We start from the raw sequence: 19,093 nt of genomic DNA, 5'->3' as shown, positions 1-19,093 counted from the left end.
TCGGCACGTTTTGTTAATAAAGAAGAAAGACATGCTCTAAGAGAGGAGGGCAAATAAATGTGATGATTATGGCTCAATGAGTATCTTTGAAACATAAGGAAATCAAATGGTAGAACTTGTGCCTCTTAACTTTTAATATTTTCTTAAGGAAAACGTTAGGGGAAATATCAATAGAATTTACACACTCTTTGATATTTTCATCCAGATAAATCCTGCAGCCCGTCGCCACTCAGCAGTGATTTGCAGCAGCCAAGCTGCTGTTAACATTTACACTTGCTTGATGAGAAAATGCTGAAATACTCAGAAGTACACTTATTAAGTAAGAGAAATGACAGTGCACACCGCCTGTCTCCAAATGTTGACAAGGGACACAGAAGTAAAGGAGGCAAGTGCTTTTGAAATGCTAAGTCACCCATGAAAAGAGAAGGAAGCCAGCTTTTTAATGTTTGTTGACTCATCCTCACACCCATGGCTGTTGATCTGTCCCGACTGTGTTTTCTAAATATAAAAGGAAAAATATGCTGTTGGAAAGCGATGGAGAGGAATTTGAATGTAGAGTCACATCATCTGTGATCTCTATGATTGGCCATTAAGACGCTTCAGCGCGTGAATTAGTCACGCATGCCCATTTGCCTCTGGTGACTGTGGGCACGGAGGCAGTCATGTAAGTAATGTATTTATCTGCTAATTTAGACACTTAGTTGATGGATATAAGAGAATTTTGCAGGAAGGCATCAAAGCTACTTGGAAATACTTTTTCAGTGCACTGGAATATTTGCAACAAATATAGCACATAGAACTTTCTACATACATTTGAAGTATCAGAAGACTAACTCGTTATAGCACTGTTAAGAGTGGGTCAAGGTGGAGAGGAGTGGGATTGCTTTCACGTGCTTCCTATGGGCACAAGTCGTACACTTCATGGGATCCCAAGAGCTGTAGTACAGGGGGAAAGACGGGAATGTTCCAAATGTGCTTTCGCTGAGCTGTGTTTGTGTTCTTTTCACTGGCTGCATTGGAGACCCAGAAGGTGGAGGCTTAACAGGCTGAAAGGGAAAAGATGCGGTGTATGGAATTCTTGCTAATGCCATGGGAAGTCCATCTCCCATCAACCAAGCTTCGAGTGGTGGTTTTGTCCCTTTACAAGCTAGAATTTCATAAAATATACTAACCCTATTTCCCTTTGAGTACAGATGCTAGTCTGGTGTAGTATCCAGTAGACATATTCTTAAAAATCCTCCGGTTTCATGAGCTTTTAAGGCAGTATTTGTAAGATAATATGTGAAGATACACCTGCTGTATGAAGCATGGCTGGATTGTTTCAAGGGTAGAGCCGATGGGAAGATACCGTTTATGGGTTGGCTTGCTATGTTTTTATTACAACATACATGCAGTATAAAAAAGGCAACATTTAAGAGTAACACTGTTTTCTTCAGTCTCTCAGAAGACAATTTCATTTTATGTTTTTGTTGTGGATAAGATTGGCACATTTAATTTTTTATGTCAATATTTCTCTTGGATTAACTTTTATATTTTTCTCAAGTCAGGCTATTGTCAACTTGGAATCAGAGCCAAGAGTCTTTCCATGTTTAAGTGTAGATCAGTATTACCATGGTACAAATAGCTTCTACCAAGCTTAGTTATGTTGAAGCTGCAGATAAAGGCATATGCCAGATCTATGGATTTGCGAGGGCTCCCTCTGCCTAATCATCCGCGCGTTGCTTTTGTTTCTTAGGTCTCATAATATAGAAAACAGAGCCAAATTCTCTTCAAAATCAAAGGTAGGTAACTGAGACACGAGGCCAGTTACATGTCATACCATGATATTTCCTAACCACTCAGTACATTTGAAACGATAATAGTATTGGCAGTAGTAAATGAATTTTTAAGAAAACATCCACTGGTAGGCCACGATGAAAAAGTTATATGACAGTATTGAATATTGTGATTACAAATGAGAAAACACAGCAAAGTTACTAAACTCAAAACATGGAAAATAGCATTGGCTGTGCATTGTTCCTGCTACATTTTGGACCATCAAAGATAGAAAATGCAGGACGATACTGAAGATATTCTAAGAATCAGAAAGTCCATTAATTTCATCACCCACCAAGTGTCACCTCCAAATGGGTGACTTCTCTGAATGAATCACCCAGGAGTAAGCTCTCTGTGCACTCACTGTCCGCTTCAAAGGTGTATTTTCATTTTCATTTCTACAATCCATCCCTGGATTCTGCCTCAAGACTGCAGCATCCAGACCTGTTTAAGCTTCTAGCCTACCTCCTAACTCTGTGAGTTTCAAACTCAAGCCTGGGACATCAACCCTTGCCTTAGTTACCAGCCTATTTGGTCTGCTGGACATAATTCAGACTTGAAGGATCTCACAGTATCACATAAGCCAATTCCTAAATCAGTCCATCAACCAATCACTCACTCTCTCTCTCTCACTCACTCAATCTGCTCTCACTATCATAACAAAATGTCTTAACTGGGTGGCTTAAACAACAGAAATTTACTTCCTACAGTTCCAGGGTCTGGGAAGTCCAAGATCAAGGTTCTAGAAAGGTTCTCCTGGGGAAGACTTTCTGGCTTGTGGATAGATGGTACCTACACTCAGTGCCCTCATTTGGAGAGAGGAAGAGAAAGCAAACTCTCAGGTGTCTCTTCTTTTAAGAGCACTAATCCCATCTTGAGGACCCTACCCTCCTGACCTCCCTAAAACCCAGTAAACTTCCCAAATCCCCATCTCCAAATATTATCATATTGGGGGTTAGGGCTTCATCATATGAATTTGGAAGGGACACAGTTCGTTCAATCCATAGTGTTTGTCAATCTCTTTATCATCTGTCAGTCTACAGATTCATACCCCATTGGTTCTGTGTCTCTGGAGAAAACTGATGGAGCATCCTGGCATCTAACGTCCAAATGGCTCCCTCTGACCAAACCCTATTTTCAGGTCCCTCACAGCTCACTGCCATTTCAGTTCTTCCTCATGTGCAGGGAGACCTCTAATCCTTGGGCCTCTTGATTCGTACAAACCAACAGGCCCCTCTTAGCTTCAGTTTCAACTCAGCTGAACACTTGATGCCACCTTTGTAATCTCCTCAGAAGCCATCTCTCCTGTAGAGGCACCTGGGAGGTGCAGTCGGTTGATCTTCCCACTCTTGGTTTCAGCTCAGGTCCTGATCTCAGGCTCCTGAGACTGAGCACCATGTTGGGCTCTGAGCTCAGTGTGGAGCCTGCTTCAGATTCCCTCTCCCTCTGTTCCTCCCACACATGTGCTCCTGCTCTCTCCTTCTCTCTCAAATAATATATAAATCTTTTTAAAAAGAAAGAAAGAACGGAAGGAAAGGAAGCCATCCCTTGTGTTACCTCAGTCTTTAATCATGGAGGTTATCAACGGCCTTCATTTGCCTTGCTGATCAATACTTTTCTCAACTAAGATCTTTGTGTCTTTTGACTCTACTAATTCGGTGGGTGACTCTGTGTACCTTGCCATCTTGTTTGCTGCACACATGAGGAATATGTCAGGATGACTTTTACCACGGGAATGTCACAGGTCTCTCCATTTTATTTTACTTGGTATCTGGTCAGTAGTAAATGCTGACTGAACACATAAGCCCTCTCACAAAGAAAAATTCTCTGCTGGCTGATGGTGGCCATTAAATGATGGGAAGATATGGGTTATTGACATTAACATAGAAAATGGAGGACACATTGAGACAGAGGAATTGAGTTCACAGTAACAATCCTTTAATCTTCAATGAGTTCAATGAGTGGCAGCAAAAAGTTCAGTCAGCCCACAGGAATGATGGTGCAGAGATGCTGTCCCCTCCATTCTGTCCTGCAAATGAAGCAAAAGATCCGTGAGCTTTCCTGTAGAATAAATCTTGTAGTTAAAGTACCGTCTCATGGTCTTTAAAATACATTCTCAATGAACATGATGTCCAGAGACACAGGCCAGTCAGAGGAAAGCATCCCTGACAGGCACAGCAGGCCTCAGTTGGGCTTCTGATTCTAACTAATTTGCTGTGTTTTCTAAGGGAAGTTAGTTAACTTCCGTAAAATTCAATGTCATTACTTGTGAAGGGATTGGATATGATCATTTCTAAGGTCTCTGAGAGCTCTAAATTTCTATTCTAGTCTAATGAGATTTAAATTTTTAAAGGCCTTACTTCTTACTTTTTTAAAAATGTAAAATTACCAGGCAGCACTTTCCCTTGCCAAAAAGAAGCTACTTTGTCAGCATTTCAGGATGCTTAGGCATAAACCTTTATGTCCTCTACCACAAAAAATTGGTAATTTTGCAGTCATTTTACTGCTTTTAGTCTTCCTAAAGTCTGTGTCATACTATTTGTTATTTTAGTGAGACTAGTAATGAACAATATAAACTAAATCTTTAGAGTTGGAATATATTTTGCCTGGTTTTTTTTTTCCTCGTAAATGGGATGTTACAGTATTTTATGCCAGATTATCGTATCAAACTCAAAACAATGCAACTGCAGTTATAGGACATATACTAACATCTTGTATTTATAAAAGCAATGTAAACTTGTGCTGAGAATGATGTTCATTCACTTTACCATTTTAAGATTCTCAGATGAAGATTGACATACTAGCACTGTTAATATATGGTACATTTCAGCATTTCCTGTTCAATTTATAGCATAACATACTATAAAAAATTCTCAATACAAATAAGAGTATTTCCAATCCTTAATTAACAGTTATTACAAGCAATATTTAAGGTGGTCGTATTAGGCAAGTATGTTGAAATTAACATTTTGCAAACCAGTAACCAGAGCAGAATATGAAATAACACATAAAATAAACTAAATTTAATTTTTCTTTTATTTTTTTCCCACCTGTCAAATAAAGGGATTAAGTTAGTTGACTCAAGATAGAACATTTTTTTACTCCATGAGGAGTCACTATCATGCATTAATTACCCAGGGTAATTAATGCATGATAGTGGGGTTTAAGAAATTCCCTGAAAGTGTCACAGGTGAAGAAATAGACAGGAAGTGCAGCTTAGATATGTCCTGATTCATGTTTTGTTTAAATTATAGAGTTAAAATGAAAATTAAAACTACATTTATAGTCCTGTGTTTTAACTACTAGCTAAAGGTGGCTATTAAAATTTAATTTTAAATAGATTTAAATTAGATAAAATTTAAAATTCATCTCCTTAGTCTCACTAAACACATTTCAAGTGCCCAATAGCCATATGTGGCTACTGCATTAAATAGTTCAGATATGGAACATTTCTATCCTAACAGAAAATTCTGTTGATCAGCAGTGAATCTGAATAATAATAAAAATGGGGACAGAGAAATTCAATGCCCATTTGATTGTAATATGGACTGCATCTTGCTTACGATAGAAATCACTTTTGATAAAGATATAATGAAATATGTTTGCCAAAGAAATAAGAATAAGATCTGTATTCTTCTCCATGCATGCAGAGAAAAAAAGAAGGCAGTGTGGAGAATTATCACCCCAAATAAAAGTCGCAGAAGGAGAAAAATTATAGGAGAAAGGGTGTACATGTTAAAATTGGATTCTGCTACAGGAAACATGCACGCACACAAACAACACTATACATACTGATTTACATAAGGAAGGTGTTTATTTTGTGCTCATGTTAATCACATAAATGTCCAAAAAAGTCCAGAACTGGTATGGTCACACGATTCGATGCTATCCTGAGAGACTATCCAACTCCCCATTCAGCCATCTCTAGGGTATGGTCTTCATCCTCATGGTCCAAGGAGGCATCCATATACTGGGCACAGTGATGATGGAAGGGACAGAGAAGAAGAAAGGGCATCCCCAACTGTATTCTAAGGGAGACTGGATATACATTATATCCCATGGCCAAAATTTAGTCACATACTCACACTTATCTCCAGAATGACTAAGACACATAATATTTATTCCAGTCAGCCTTGTGCCCTGCAAGAAGTCCATTCACTCAGAAGAAAGGGAGAAGAGATACTTAACATTGACATGCTTAATCAACACAAAATTAATGTTTTTTTATAAAGCCTAAGATATATCAGTAATTAGAATAAATATTAATGGATTAAATTTTTGTATGAAAAGATAAAAACTGTGACTATATTTTCTAATCTAACTATAAGTTCCTTGCAAGAAATATGCATAGAACAAAAACATACAGAAAAGGTGAAAATGAACAAATGGGAAAACTATACTTTGCAAATAATGATTAAAAGAAAGATAATCTAGTAATATGAAAATTAGACAAAATAATATTAAAGGCAAAAGGCATTAATGGGGATCAAAGTAACACAGAATCCTCCATGACACAGAAAAAATATGGGCTTGCATGTCCCTAAGCACACAGCCTCAAAATCCATAAATAAAAACAAAGATTTATTAACAGAATTTATAATCCCACAGTAAGAGTGGATAATTTTCATACAACTGTAGCAGAAACTGATTAAACAAAAAAAAAAGGTTTATGTTCAAAAATAAGTCTGTTCTGTACATGTATAGACATCCTGCATACAAGAAACATTAAATATGTCTTCTTTCATTTGACCAGTTTCCCCACCGATGTCCTTATTCTGTGTAGTGTCCAGTTCAGGAGACCACACTTAGTCATCGTTGCTCCACAGTCTTCAGTCTGTGCTGGTTTCTCAGGCTTTCCTTGTCTTTCATGAACACCACACTATGGGAGAGTGCCCGCTAGTTATTTTATAGCATATCTCTCAGTATCGTCTGATATTTTCTCATAATCAGATAGAGTTTATGCATTTTTGGCAAGAACGCCAGCTACATAGTGCCCCTTTCAGTAGTATATCCTGTCAGGGAGAACATAATGCCCATATGTCTTATTACTGTGGGTGTTAACTTCAATCACTTGCTTACTCTGCTGCCTGCTTTATCCCCCATAAAAACCATAACCAAAAAAAAAAAAAAATTAGTTTTATAGAAAGCTGTTCTCAAGTCCTCAAAAAGCAAATAATCTGTACTCACTTGAAATTCAGAGTAGACAAAGACAATACAAAAACAGGGATCATTTTAGATAAAGCTCCTTTGTGAATATAGAGAAATTCTAAATAAAATATTATTAAGTTGAATTCAGTATTTTATATCTATATACATATATATTTTTAAATATCTATTTAAGTAATATCTGCATCTAGTGTGGGCTCAAACTCACTGATAACCCCAAGATCAAAAGTCACATGTTCCACCAGCCACCCAGGTACCCAGTATGTATATATTTTTAAATATGTGACAACTAATAGTCTACTTCCCATAATTTTAAGGATGTTTCAACATAAAAAATGGGTTAATTGAATAAACTATATTAATTGATTAAAGGAGAGATCTTTTTACTTCAGTAGATAATGAAATAGCATGCGCCAAAATCAATGCACATTCATGACAAAAGCAAACTCAGAATAAAAGAGTACTCTACCTGAGCTGATAAAAGTCATTATCTCAAAATCACCACAGATACGGGCAAAAAAAAATTTAGATTTCCATTGGGATAGGAACAGGGCAAAGATATTCTCTACTGTCATTTCTCCAACTGGATATGGAAAATAAACCATGCGTATGAAACTTAAAAAGAAAGAGACAAATCTGCCTTTAATTGCAGGCAATATTATTTTTCACACTGAAAAATCAAGAATCTGCATACTACTTGAATTAATGAGCTCATCAAATTTCCTAGATAAAAAAAATCAGCATATGACTTAATAATATCCTGATAACAAGCAATTAGAAATAAAAAGAAGTAAGATTACATGAGCCATGACAGCCACTATATCTATTAGATGCTGTTCAATGCTATTTCTGGTATCTTGGAAAGGTGCATCAAATGCATATTTTGGTCAAAGAGCAAGTGCCCTAATGTTAAAATCAATATATAACCACAGTGGAGACAAAGCCAAATACGACCACCGCAGATGAACTCCTAGAATACAAGAATAAATCTGAAACTTGATGAAAAATAAAAATTTTACTACAGTTTTATTATTTAAAAGGTGTGTTGTCAGAATTATTTTTTTAAATTTCATAGCGCAGGAAATATTATTTCTTGATAATTTCATCTGCTAGAATATTTGGGCATTCTAGCTAATCTGATCATAGTTGATTCAGGAGAAAAAGTCCTTAAAGTGAGTTAAATACCTAAAATTTATTCTTTGTTTCCTTCAATTTTTGGATATTGTACACTGAACAATTGCACAAAGATTAGAATTATCACATAATTTCTAACATTCTGCTTTGTGTTATTTAAATTGTATAAACCACTCAGTTCAAAAAGTATTGAATACTATTTCTTATGTAGCTAACAAACTGTTAATATTCAGATTTCATTATCAAATTCTAGTTTAATTCTCAAATTTATTGTTTTGCATATTTAACTATTCAAAAGTTTATAACAGTGTTTTCATGATATTAATATTTTAGTCATTATTAGTTGCTGCAGCATTCTACTTTTGCAATAATAAACATTTTCATTTCAAAATAACAGATTTTCACCACAAAAACAACATAAGGAGAATTTTTGCTCTGAATAGCATCTAGAATATTTACACATATTTGTAAATGAACATTCAGATATTCACAGTAAATCCAAATAACATGTCTTCTTTGTATTACTGATGTTGAAACTTTGTTTAAATATGAAAGAAACCCTGGGATCACAAAATTACTGGTCGTACTCAAGTTCAGGGATGCTAGGAATTACACTGAAGTTGGACTGCAGCTACTTAATGTTCTAAAGACCAAGGTTGAAGCCACACTAAATATCTGGTTTGGTCCAAATATCAAAGCCAAACAAAATCTCCGTACAACTCTAACAGCTAGGAATAAATCTAGCAGAAATTATAATACTGTGCTGAATAATATAAATAAAGACTTGTGTAAATGGCACTAAATCATGCTCGTGGTTGAAAGTTACAATATTATAAAAATAAAATTCTTTCAAAATAATTACTAATTTCAACTCAATTCCAGTGAAATTCCAATTTTTTTCATAAAACTTGACAGTCTTATCCTGAAATTCACATGGAAGGGCAATGAAACAGAATTAAACTTAAAAAAGAACAATGGGGGCATCTGGGTGGCTCAGTGGGTTAAAGCCTCTGCCTTCGGCTCAGGTCATGATCCCGGGTCCTCGAATGGAGCCCCACATCGGGCTCTCTGCTCAGCGGGGAGCCTGCTTCCCCCTCTCTCTTTGCCTGCCTCTCTGCCTACTTGTGATCTCCATCTGTCAAATAAATAAATAAAATCTTTTAAAAAAATAAAAATAAAAAAGAACAATTGAGAAGACAAAACAGACCTATGTATGTTTAAAAACTTGATAACATGACTGAAGGGGTATTAAAAATAAGTGAAGAGGGTGTTCATCAATAAATTTACTATGAGAACAAATTTTGTCATACATAATTAAAATAAGAGATATACCTAACGTTTCATTCTAAATGAATCAAAGACCAACTCCAAAAAGCTTTTCAAAGAAGGCATACTAGAATACCTTTACGGCAACAAGGGTAGGAAAAGAGTTCTTAAACAGGATTCAAAAGTTTGGGGCACTTGGGTGGCTCAGTTGGTTAAGCATCTGACTATTCATTTTGGCTGAGGTCATGATCTCAGGGTTGTGAGATTGAGCCCCAAGACGGGCTCTGCACTGGGTGTGGAACATGCTTAAGATTCTCTCTCCCTCTGCCTCTCTCCCCCACCTCTCTCTCTCTAAAAATATAAAATAAAAAATAAAAAAACCCGCATGATTCAGAAGTTTAAAACATAAAAGGGAATATCAATGAATTTGAATACATTAAATTTTTAACCCTTCAACTATTGAGACCATACAGGAATGAAAAAAAAAAAACAGTTACCATTTGGGAAAGACTGTTGCAAGCCGTGTATGTAACTGACAGTGATGAGTTGTGAGAATATGTCAAGGGCTCCTACTAATTAATAAGAAAATAGTCGAACAGCCAAAAAAGTGAGAAAAGGATACAAATATATAATCCAGTGACAAACTAATGTCCAAAAAATGTATGAAAAGATACTGCAACTCATTTCTAAGTAGGGGAATAAAAAAACAGTAGTAAAATATTACTTCATACCCATCAGACTGACAAGTCAAATATTTGATATCAACCATTAATGAGGTAGTGAGAAAGTGGAGAACTTTTATACACTGCCCAAAGCATAGTTATACAGATAACCAGGAGGGCGGCAGGGAAGTATCCTGGTCAAGTTGTAGTTCTGCACAACAAGTCAATGTTTTCTTCTAGAGAAACCTTAGCACATGTGGCAAGCAGACATATGGTGGGACATTCATGTTCATAAAAAATCAGACACGGGCCTAAATGCTCATCAAATAAAATGTGATATCTCCCTCAAAAGCATAATATACTGTCCTTAAAAATGAATGAACTAGAGATACATGTGTTAACATGGTGAAAAGTCAAAAATAGAATAGTGAAAAATAAAGGCAAGCTAAATAGTGATAGTCACTGTCTCAGACTATTTGTATAAATAACTGGAGATACACAAAACATTCCATAGTGCTCATGCATAAATCCTTGAGCAGTGATAGTTTAAGTGTGTACATGAAGTTTACAAACATCTACTTGGGGGATATGAATGGCGGGAAAGGAAGCCATCTCGAAAGAGTAGCCAAAACACGCCAGTTCTTTCCCTAACCTTTTTTTTTTTAATGTAAATCTATCAAATTGTTAAAGATTTGATAGAGCTCAGCAATATTTTCTTATGGGATGATTTTATTGTTTCCATACTTTTCTATGTATCTCAAAAAATTTGCTGATAGAAATGGAGGTTGTACCATGTTTCTTGAACAAAAAAAATAATTGATCCAGAACTAATGTTGCTGTTATAGAAAACACAGATGCAAGACAAAATATGTAAGATAAAAAAGTAAAATAAGATAAAAGGAACTGTAGCAAGCATTGCACAGTTTCCCTTCAATACAGCTATAAAATGCCACCCTCGATTAATAAGGAAGGACACACGGGAGTGACATACAGCTCGTTGCATTATGATCCTATCAGCAAAGAGGAGGTAAAGTCATTTCTGTTGTATGTTCAGGAAAAAAAAAATCCTATCAAAAATAAAGGCCTCTTGCCCCAAATTAAAATAACAAGACCATGGTGTGGCTAACAGCAAAGATGAGAAAGCGATTCCTCTGAAATTTGCAAACTGCCAAAATTATGTATGATGATAGAGTCGTATGCACTTAAGACACATAGACTTTATTTTTTAAGAGTAGAAATTAGAAGTTAAAATTGATTTATTCTGTGAAGAGCATGATGTTTTAGATAAATAATCTTGAGTCATTGAAATGGCTGATCACGAAGATTTTCATTTACCAAAGTCATTTGTTTTGCAGGTAACTATGATCGTTTTCTCCAGACTTTCAATGGCGTAAGTTCCAAGATGAGCTTGTGCCAACCTCTCCTCTATTTATAAATCTCATGTACCCTTTTGCTACTTAGCATCACGAATACCTATTTGTAAACAAAATGGTGATACATGATGATAGGCAAAGGGCAGAGCTTTACCTGGACAGAGATTCATCATTTTTTAATGTAGCACAGCTTGAAGCGTGCAGTGCCATCAAGAACTCGGAAAGGTTCTTGCCAGAGATTGATGACCTGAACAATTACTGAAATTTAATATATAGCATCAACAGCTCAGGCAGATATCGCACACAACAGACATACGGCTTTCGTTCTTGCTCACACTTATCTTTGCCCGGGTTATATCAATAGTTTGAGCAGAGAACATGTTAGAGAGAACTGCTGTCTTATTCTGTATTCCTAGTTACCTGCTCTTATGATTTGGTATTAGCAAATGCCGCTGCAAAAATAATTCCCTTGAACAGACACCCAGAGGCAGGATTGCTGGATCATGCGGTAGTTCTGTTTTTAATGTCTTGAGGAACCTCCATACTGTTTTCCGAAGCGCTGCACTGTTTTACATTCCTCGCCAATAGTGTTGCAAGGGTTCCAATTTCTCCACATCGTCCAGTTGAGATCAGGTTCTCAGAGAGGTACCTGCACTGCCATGTTCATTGCAGCATTATTTGCAATAACCAAGGCAGGGAAACAACCTCAATGGCCATTGACAGATGGCTGGTAAGTAAAACGTGGCATATACATGCAATGCAGTATCGGTTAGTCTGAAAGAAGGAAATACTGCAGTATGCAACAACATGGATGAAACTAGACGACCTGAAGCTAAATGAGATAGGCCAGTCACGGCAGGATAGACAGGGCACAATTCAACTTCTATGAGATGCTAGAATACTCAGGTTCATAGAAGCAGAAGACTGGTTGCCGGTTAAGGAGAATGTGGAGCTGTTCAACTACTATGATGTTTATTTGTGTTGGGTATTTCAGAATTTGTGAGGAGGGTAGGTCTCGTTTTCTTATCGCAATTTCAAAAATCATTCACCTGTAAATCAACTATAAAATATTATGTAAAAAATATGTGGGTATATTGGGACGATATTTTATTGACTCTATGACACTATATGACACATGGAACATCCCAGATGGAAATCTAGGAAGAAAATAACATGATCCTGGTCATGTATGTATTTAATGTCAAACATATCCCCCCAAACCCATGATATATTTAATTTAGGTCACCTATAATATACATCTATGCGACAAATGTGTCAAAGAACATCATTTTCTGGGTTTCCTCTGTTTTTTCCCCTCCAGAAAATTCCTTGTTTCCTAAAACTAATATTTTATTAGTTTGTTTGATGAAAATATATTTTGCCGGAACGTGCCTCTATTTGGAGTAAAAAAGATTTTTCTATGTGTACAATTTAGCCAACTTCAATAATTTCACTGAGAAGTATTAGAAGTGATGGCATGATCCTTGTGAACACAGCGTTATAAAGACACAGTTTCTGTAATACTTCGGAAGTGGCCGAGTTGTCAGTGTGAACACCATGGTTGATTCGCACTCATTTCATAACTTACTATTTACATCGTTTTTAAAGCTCCTTGACTGTACATAAAATTCAAAACTACAGTTGAATAAAGTACAAATCAGTGAGTGATTTTCTAAATTTAAGTTTTGTTGTGAACATTACCAGCCATGGCAGGCCATTAACAAGGTTCTTTCTTTATTAGTGAATTAATGATAGAAGGACAACCAGTGTAAACTATTCCGCAGGCAGGCCGATAATGAAAACATAGTTAAAGCAGTAAAGCTTGCCAACTACTGATGGGACTCAGGAGAAATTCCTTAACAGATGTTTCCCTGAGCAAATATATACTTTGCCTACTCTGATTATGATGGTCTTGAGAATTCGTGATTTGATTCAACATTCAGCAGCTCTTCAGCAGGCTCATAAAAATATGATTTTTACAAAGAGTATATTCTATTTTTTTCCCCAAGAACCAACACATAACATATTTATGGTCCTCAGTCCCATATGGTGAAGCGGTGGTCCAACAGCACTGTTTATAACCTATAATTAAGATTGTGTCAGTATTTTATTATGAAGGAAAGGAGGCAAAGCCTTTTTGTTTTGTTTTGTTTGTTTTCCTTTTATAAGCTTCTTTTAGCTGAGCACCCACTGGCTGCATTGGGGGGTTCTTATCCACCAAGAATCTGTTCCAAGACCCCCAGGGGAAGCCTGAAATGGCAGACAGGACCCAAACCTGTATATACCCATGTTTTTTCCTGTCCATGCATACCTGTGATAAAATTGCTTATAAATAAGCACAGTAAGAGATTGACAACAACAATAATATAATAGAATGATGACAGTATACTTTAATAAAATCTATGTCAATGTGGTCTCTCTCACTCTCTCAAAATATCTCGTACTCACCCTTCAACTTGTGATGACGCTAGATGATAAAATGCCAGGTGATGAGATGCGGTGAAGGTGAATAATGTAGGCGCTGTGACTTGACATTAGGTTTCTTTTTGACCTTCTTGATGCTAAGTCAGGAGGATGGTCTGTTTCTGGACCATGGTTGACCACAGGCAAAGGAAACTGCGGGAAACAGAGAGGAGGAGCACTGACCAGGACCGTCATCTCTGACCTTTGTTTGCCGCCCCGTAAGAATTTCTGATGTGGGGACGCCTGGGTGGCTCAGTTGATTAAGCGGCTCCCTTCAGCTCAGGTCATGATCCCAGTGTCCTGGGATCGAGTCCCACATTGAGCTCCTTGCTTGGCGGGGAGCCTGCTTCTCCCTCTGCCTCTGCCTGCCACTCTGCCTGCCTGTGCGCTCTCTCTCTCTCTCTCTCTGGCAAATAAATAAATAAAATCTTATAAAAAAAAAAAAAAAGAATTTCTGATGTGTTGCTCTTGACTGAATGATTTGTGAACGAACAGTTTTAAGAGGGTTCTTTTTTTGTTTTGGTTGTTTATTGTTGTTGTTTGGCTTTTTTTTTTGAAAACTGGGAGACTGCTCCTGACAGACAGTCCAAACTTTCAGGTGCATGCCTACCTTATAATATTTTGGAGACTTCTTTCTGGAATGAGCAATAGCAGGAGAAGGTGGTGGTTCCTAATAGCAAAAAACCCCAAAGCATACAGGGAGGGGGGGGGTCACAATTCTTGGATCCCATTATGATGCCTGTCACTGGCATCTCTGTGGTTTTAATAGTATCTAGTTGTGTGTATCAAAGCCCTAACTATTTTAACTTCTCCTTTTAAAATATCTTCCATTTTCTCGTTCTTCTGTAGTTGGGTGGGAAATACAAAAATCTGCACTTACTTGTTGTGTGACCTTGGGCGGTCCATTTAATTGCCCCTCAACTTTAAACCTCCTGAGTATCCTCATGTGAAAAATCTCGATTTCATCAGCCTGTGCGAGGATCCAGCTGGATTACCCACGCCAGCATTAAACACGGTGCCGGGGGCACAACAGTCACACCCTCCACCCTTCCCTTCTATGGTTCCAACTCAGTTTTTACCGTCAGCTCCCTTTTCTCTCATTGCCTGAAATAATCCTTAGGTGTCTAACTTTCTACCCCAAACTAATATTTTTTAAACATTCTACACACTTTTTTATTCAAACACAAGTGACAAATTAACCAAATCAATGATGACTGCTGTAGTGGTTTAATTGGTAGTAATAATTAATAATAAAGTAGTAGATTAATGCTAATAATAAAATATTATTAAAATACTTTAAATAAAATAAATTTAAAAAATAAAATAAAAAAGCTAATACTAATAATAAAGTAGTAGATTAATAAAATACCCTCTAGGCTCCATGAAGGGGAAAGTCCATGTCTGTTTTATTAACAGAGTGCCTTGTGCCCAGTGTAAAGATATGTGCTTCATTAAAATACTGGTCTTTAGAGCTATTAGTTATGCTATTATGTGCAGTTACACAGAGACTTAAGTGAAAGTATTTGCAAAGCTGTGAATTTGATTTCGGCTGTGGTTGGTAAGTGAAAAGGACAAACTTGCTCTGGAATTATTTTATTTTAACAGCTTTTACATAACTGATTATTAAAAGTAGCATTAACTCACAGTCTCAACATAAGGTTTTAAGCTAACACCAGAAAACATGCGTCATTGCTGTACACTAAGCAAGATGCCGGGACACAGTGAATGGAAAGGAACCAAAAACCCATAGAAATCCAGAGACAAGGAAGAGTTCAGTACACCTCTCTATACCCTCTCTCCCTGGCCTGAAAATATTAATTACATTTAATGCCTCTTATGCACTTGTTCCCACCACCCTTAATTTATATTTGCAGAATTTCTGGTACTTGAGGAATATCTCCTATCCAGCTCCATTTAAAAGAAGTATCGTGGTTCCTCTTCCACTCAGCGGCCTGGGGTGACCTCTGAAAATGGTTCGCTATTCACTTGACCCGGAAAACCCTACGAAATCATGCAAGTCAAGAGGTTCAAATCTCCGTGTTCACTTTAAGAACACACGTGAAACTGCCCAGGCCATCAAGGGTATGCATATCCGAAAAGCCACCAAGTATCTGAAAGACGTCACTTTGCAGAAGCAGTGTGTGCCATTCTGTCGCTACAATGGTGGAGTTGGTAGGTGTGCCCAGGCCAAACAGTGGGGCTGGACACAAGGTCGGTGGCCCAAGAAGAGTGCTGAATTTTTACTGCACATGCTTTTAAAAACGCAGAGAGTAATGCTGAACTTAAGGGTTTAGATGTCGATTCTCTGGTCATTGAGCACTTTCAGGTGAACAAAGCCCCCAAGATGCGGCATAGGACTTACAGGGCTCATGGTCGCCTTAACCCATACATGAGCTCTCCCTGCCACATTGAGATGATCCTTACTGAAAAAGAGCAGATTGTTCCTAAGCCAGAAGAGGAGGTTGCACAGAAGAAAAAGATATCCCAGAAGAAACTGAAGAAACAAAAACTTATGGCCCGGGAGTAAATTTGCACAGAATAAATGCAAAAAAAAAAAAAAAAAAAAGAAGTATCGTGTCTGTGCATAATAAAAAAAAACAAAAAAACAAAAAACAAAACCTGGTAGCTGGTTCTAATATTAGTTCCCACTTATCTTTGAACTATTCTGTATTTTTTAGGTCACCTTAAAAAATGAATGAACTGGGGCACCTGGTGGCTCAGTTGTTAAGCATCTTCCTTGGGCTCAGGTCATGATCCCATGGTCCTGGGATCCAGCCCTGAGTCAGGGTTCCTGCTTCTCCTTCTCACATTCCCCCTGCTTGTGTTCCCTCTTGCTGTATCTCTTTCTGTCAAGTAAATAAATAAAATTTTTTTAAAAAGTGAATGAACAATCCCCTGTATAATTTGGTCAGAGCCCAGTGATCATTTGGCTGTATCAAAAATTTACCAGGGCACCTGGGTGGCTCAGTGGGTTAAAGCCTCTGCCTTCGGCTCAGGTCATGATCCCAGGGTCCTTGGGATCGAGTCCCGCATCAGGCTCTCTGCTCAGCGGGGAGCCTGCTTCCTCCTCTCTCTCTGCCTGCGTCCCTGCCTGCTTGTGATCTCTGTCTGTCAAATAAATAAATAAAATATTTGAAAAAAATTTACCAATGGTAAATTAACTAGCAAGACTGCTTTTCGATAGAATCGCTAGCACATATTCTAGACTGTATCTGTAGGGTTCTTTTCATTTGCATTCTCAAATCTGGCAGGTGGCAATTCAATAATACAGTCTTTAAAAAAAAATAAAAGGCACTTATGACGTGCCTTTTTTTTTTTTTTTTTTTAACCACAACCTCAATATTTTCGAATGTCCTGATAGGGAAGAACATTCAAATCTTTGAAGGATTTCCCTGACTTATCAAGAGGTAATTCCCAGGTGCCATCCTCCGTTACCAACTGTAACATTCTCAGCGTTTGAAAGCTGCTGGAATCATTAACTGACTCTGCATTGTGCCATTTCTCTTGCTGTCTAACCTGTCACCCCCCTACTCTTGCAGTAATTCCCTGCTTTAGCGGCTCCTTCTCAGAAATGCCTGTCAGATCTCCCTCCTGCTGCCGGACAGGCTGCTATTTCCCCATCTCCCTCCAGGGGGCGCTGGCGGACCGTGAGCCTGCCATGGATGCTAAGCGCTGAGCTCCCCTCCCGCCGGTCTCCCCACAGCCCGGGGAAGAGAAATACTCTTTGTTAGACCAAGAGCCCCTGCTTTTAACCAGTGTTACAGGCCATGGTGTTTACTCCTGTTTCGAAAAGACAACCTGTTTATACGAATGAGCTACAAACACTGAGCAACCTAAAAGTAGCTGTGTTCTTTCCCTAGGTGGTGGTTTTGCGAAGAATACGCATTATCTGGGCAAACCTGTTGGTTTCAGCAGTTCACTATACAGGTCAGTGTAAGTACTTTTTAAAATGCTAGCATTTTTGCCTTTTAATTCATTGCATTTAAAATATGGGTGAAATAGTAAGCCTTAATCTGTCTGTTAATGTATTAATGTAGTAATGTATGTATTAATACTTATAATAGTTACATTTTGTCTATCATTGCAATCAGGACTCCTTATAACAAATATCATCTAAATATCTAAGTATACTAATGTTACTTAATTCACACATAACCTCCAATGAGCACTGGATGGCTTTGGAAAAGTTACATGTGGTAACTTTTATCAACAACAGAGTGAAGCACTTAACAGTATCTCTGCCACATATCTTCTCCTTTATTTCATAATAACATGCAAAGATCTCATAAATTTGCTTTTTGTACATATTGTATTTATGTTAAAATATACTTTATTTCAAAAATGGTTGTAAATAGGTGTCCTGCATTCAGAAGCATTTTCCACATGGTGTCTGCGATACAAGTGAGCTAGCTCAAATAACGAAGAAAACATCTGTTAAATGGAATAAATAATCCTGTCAAAAAATGTGCTACTAATCATCATGGCTATTTATTGCTGTGAAAGTATAAAAAGCACAATGAGTGATATTTATAAAACATAGATAGGATCATGTCACATCCCTGCTAGAAACTTCCATTGGCTTCCTCGTGTAATGAAGATGGCATGCAAATGTTTGCACAGTCTAAGAGACCCAGCAAGATGTGCCCTCCCTGTCCAACCTCCCAGTGGAATGTTCTACTTACCTTTTCCCTGTCCTGCTCCCAGCTCCTAATGGCACAGCACAATGCCTTTCTCTCACTTTGGTAAATAGCAGACAGTGGGCCTGCCCCGCACTGGACCTCGCACACGGCTCCCCTTAGCCTTCCTGGCTCTTAGCCTGGCTGACTGCTCCGCTGCTTTCAGAAATCAGCCTAGGTTTCATTTTCTCAGAGTCCTACCCTGGCTCTTCTTCCAGTTCACTCTTTCATACATGCCCTCTGCTGTTCTTCCACAGCACTTGTCATATCTGTAAGTTTTTTTTTTTTCCATTTTATTTTATTTTCTTTATCTTCAGTGTTCCATAATTCATTGTTTAGGCACCACACCCAGTGCTCCATCTAATATATACCCTCCATAATACCCACCACCAGGCTCACCTAACCCTCCACCTCCCTCCCCTCCAAAACCCTCAGTTTGTTTCTCAGAGTCCACAGTCTCTCATGATTTGTCTCCCCCTCCGATTTCCCCCAGCTCACTTCTCCTCTCCATCTCACAATGTCCTCCATGTTATTCCTT

At 37.8% G+C, this 19,093-nt stretch overlaps 1 long non-coding RNA gene and 1 pseudogene across 1 annotated transcript; one reads left to right on the top strand and one right to left on the bottom strand.

Annotated features, from left to right (window-relative positions):
• Nucleotides 1-5,607: 5,607 nt before the first annotated feature.
• LOC131820424 (uncharacterized) lies at nt 5,608-18,747 on the bottom strand. Its single transcript, XR_009349631.1, has 3 exons — nt 18,562-18,747; nt 13,865-14,032; nt 5,608-6,694 (listed from the first exon to the last, which is right to left on the bottom strand). It is a non-coding gene; the product is annotated as an uncharacterized LOC131820424 (long non-coding RNA).
• Nucleotides 15,808-16,445, top strand: LOC131820423 (large ribosomal subunit protein uL22-like; annotated as a pseudogene).
• Nucleotides 18,748-19,093: the final 346 nt, after the last annotated feature.

Source organism: Mustela lutreola, chromosome 18 (genome assembly GCF_030435805.1).
Source record: "Mustela lutreola isolate mMusLut2 chromosome 18, mMusLut2.pri, whole genome shotgun sequence".
NCBI classification, from domain to species: Eukaryota; Metazoa; Chordata; class Mammalia; order Carnivora; family Mustelidae; genus Mustela; species Mustela lutreola.
Note: the sequence above shows the minus strand (reverse complement) of the source record. Positions and strands in the feature narration are given on the sequence as shown.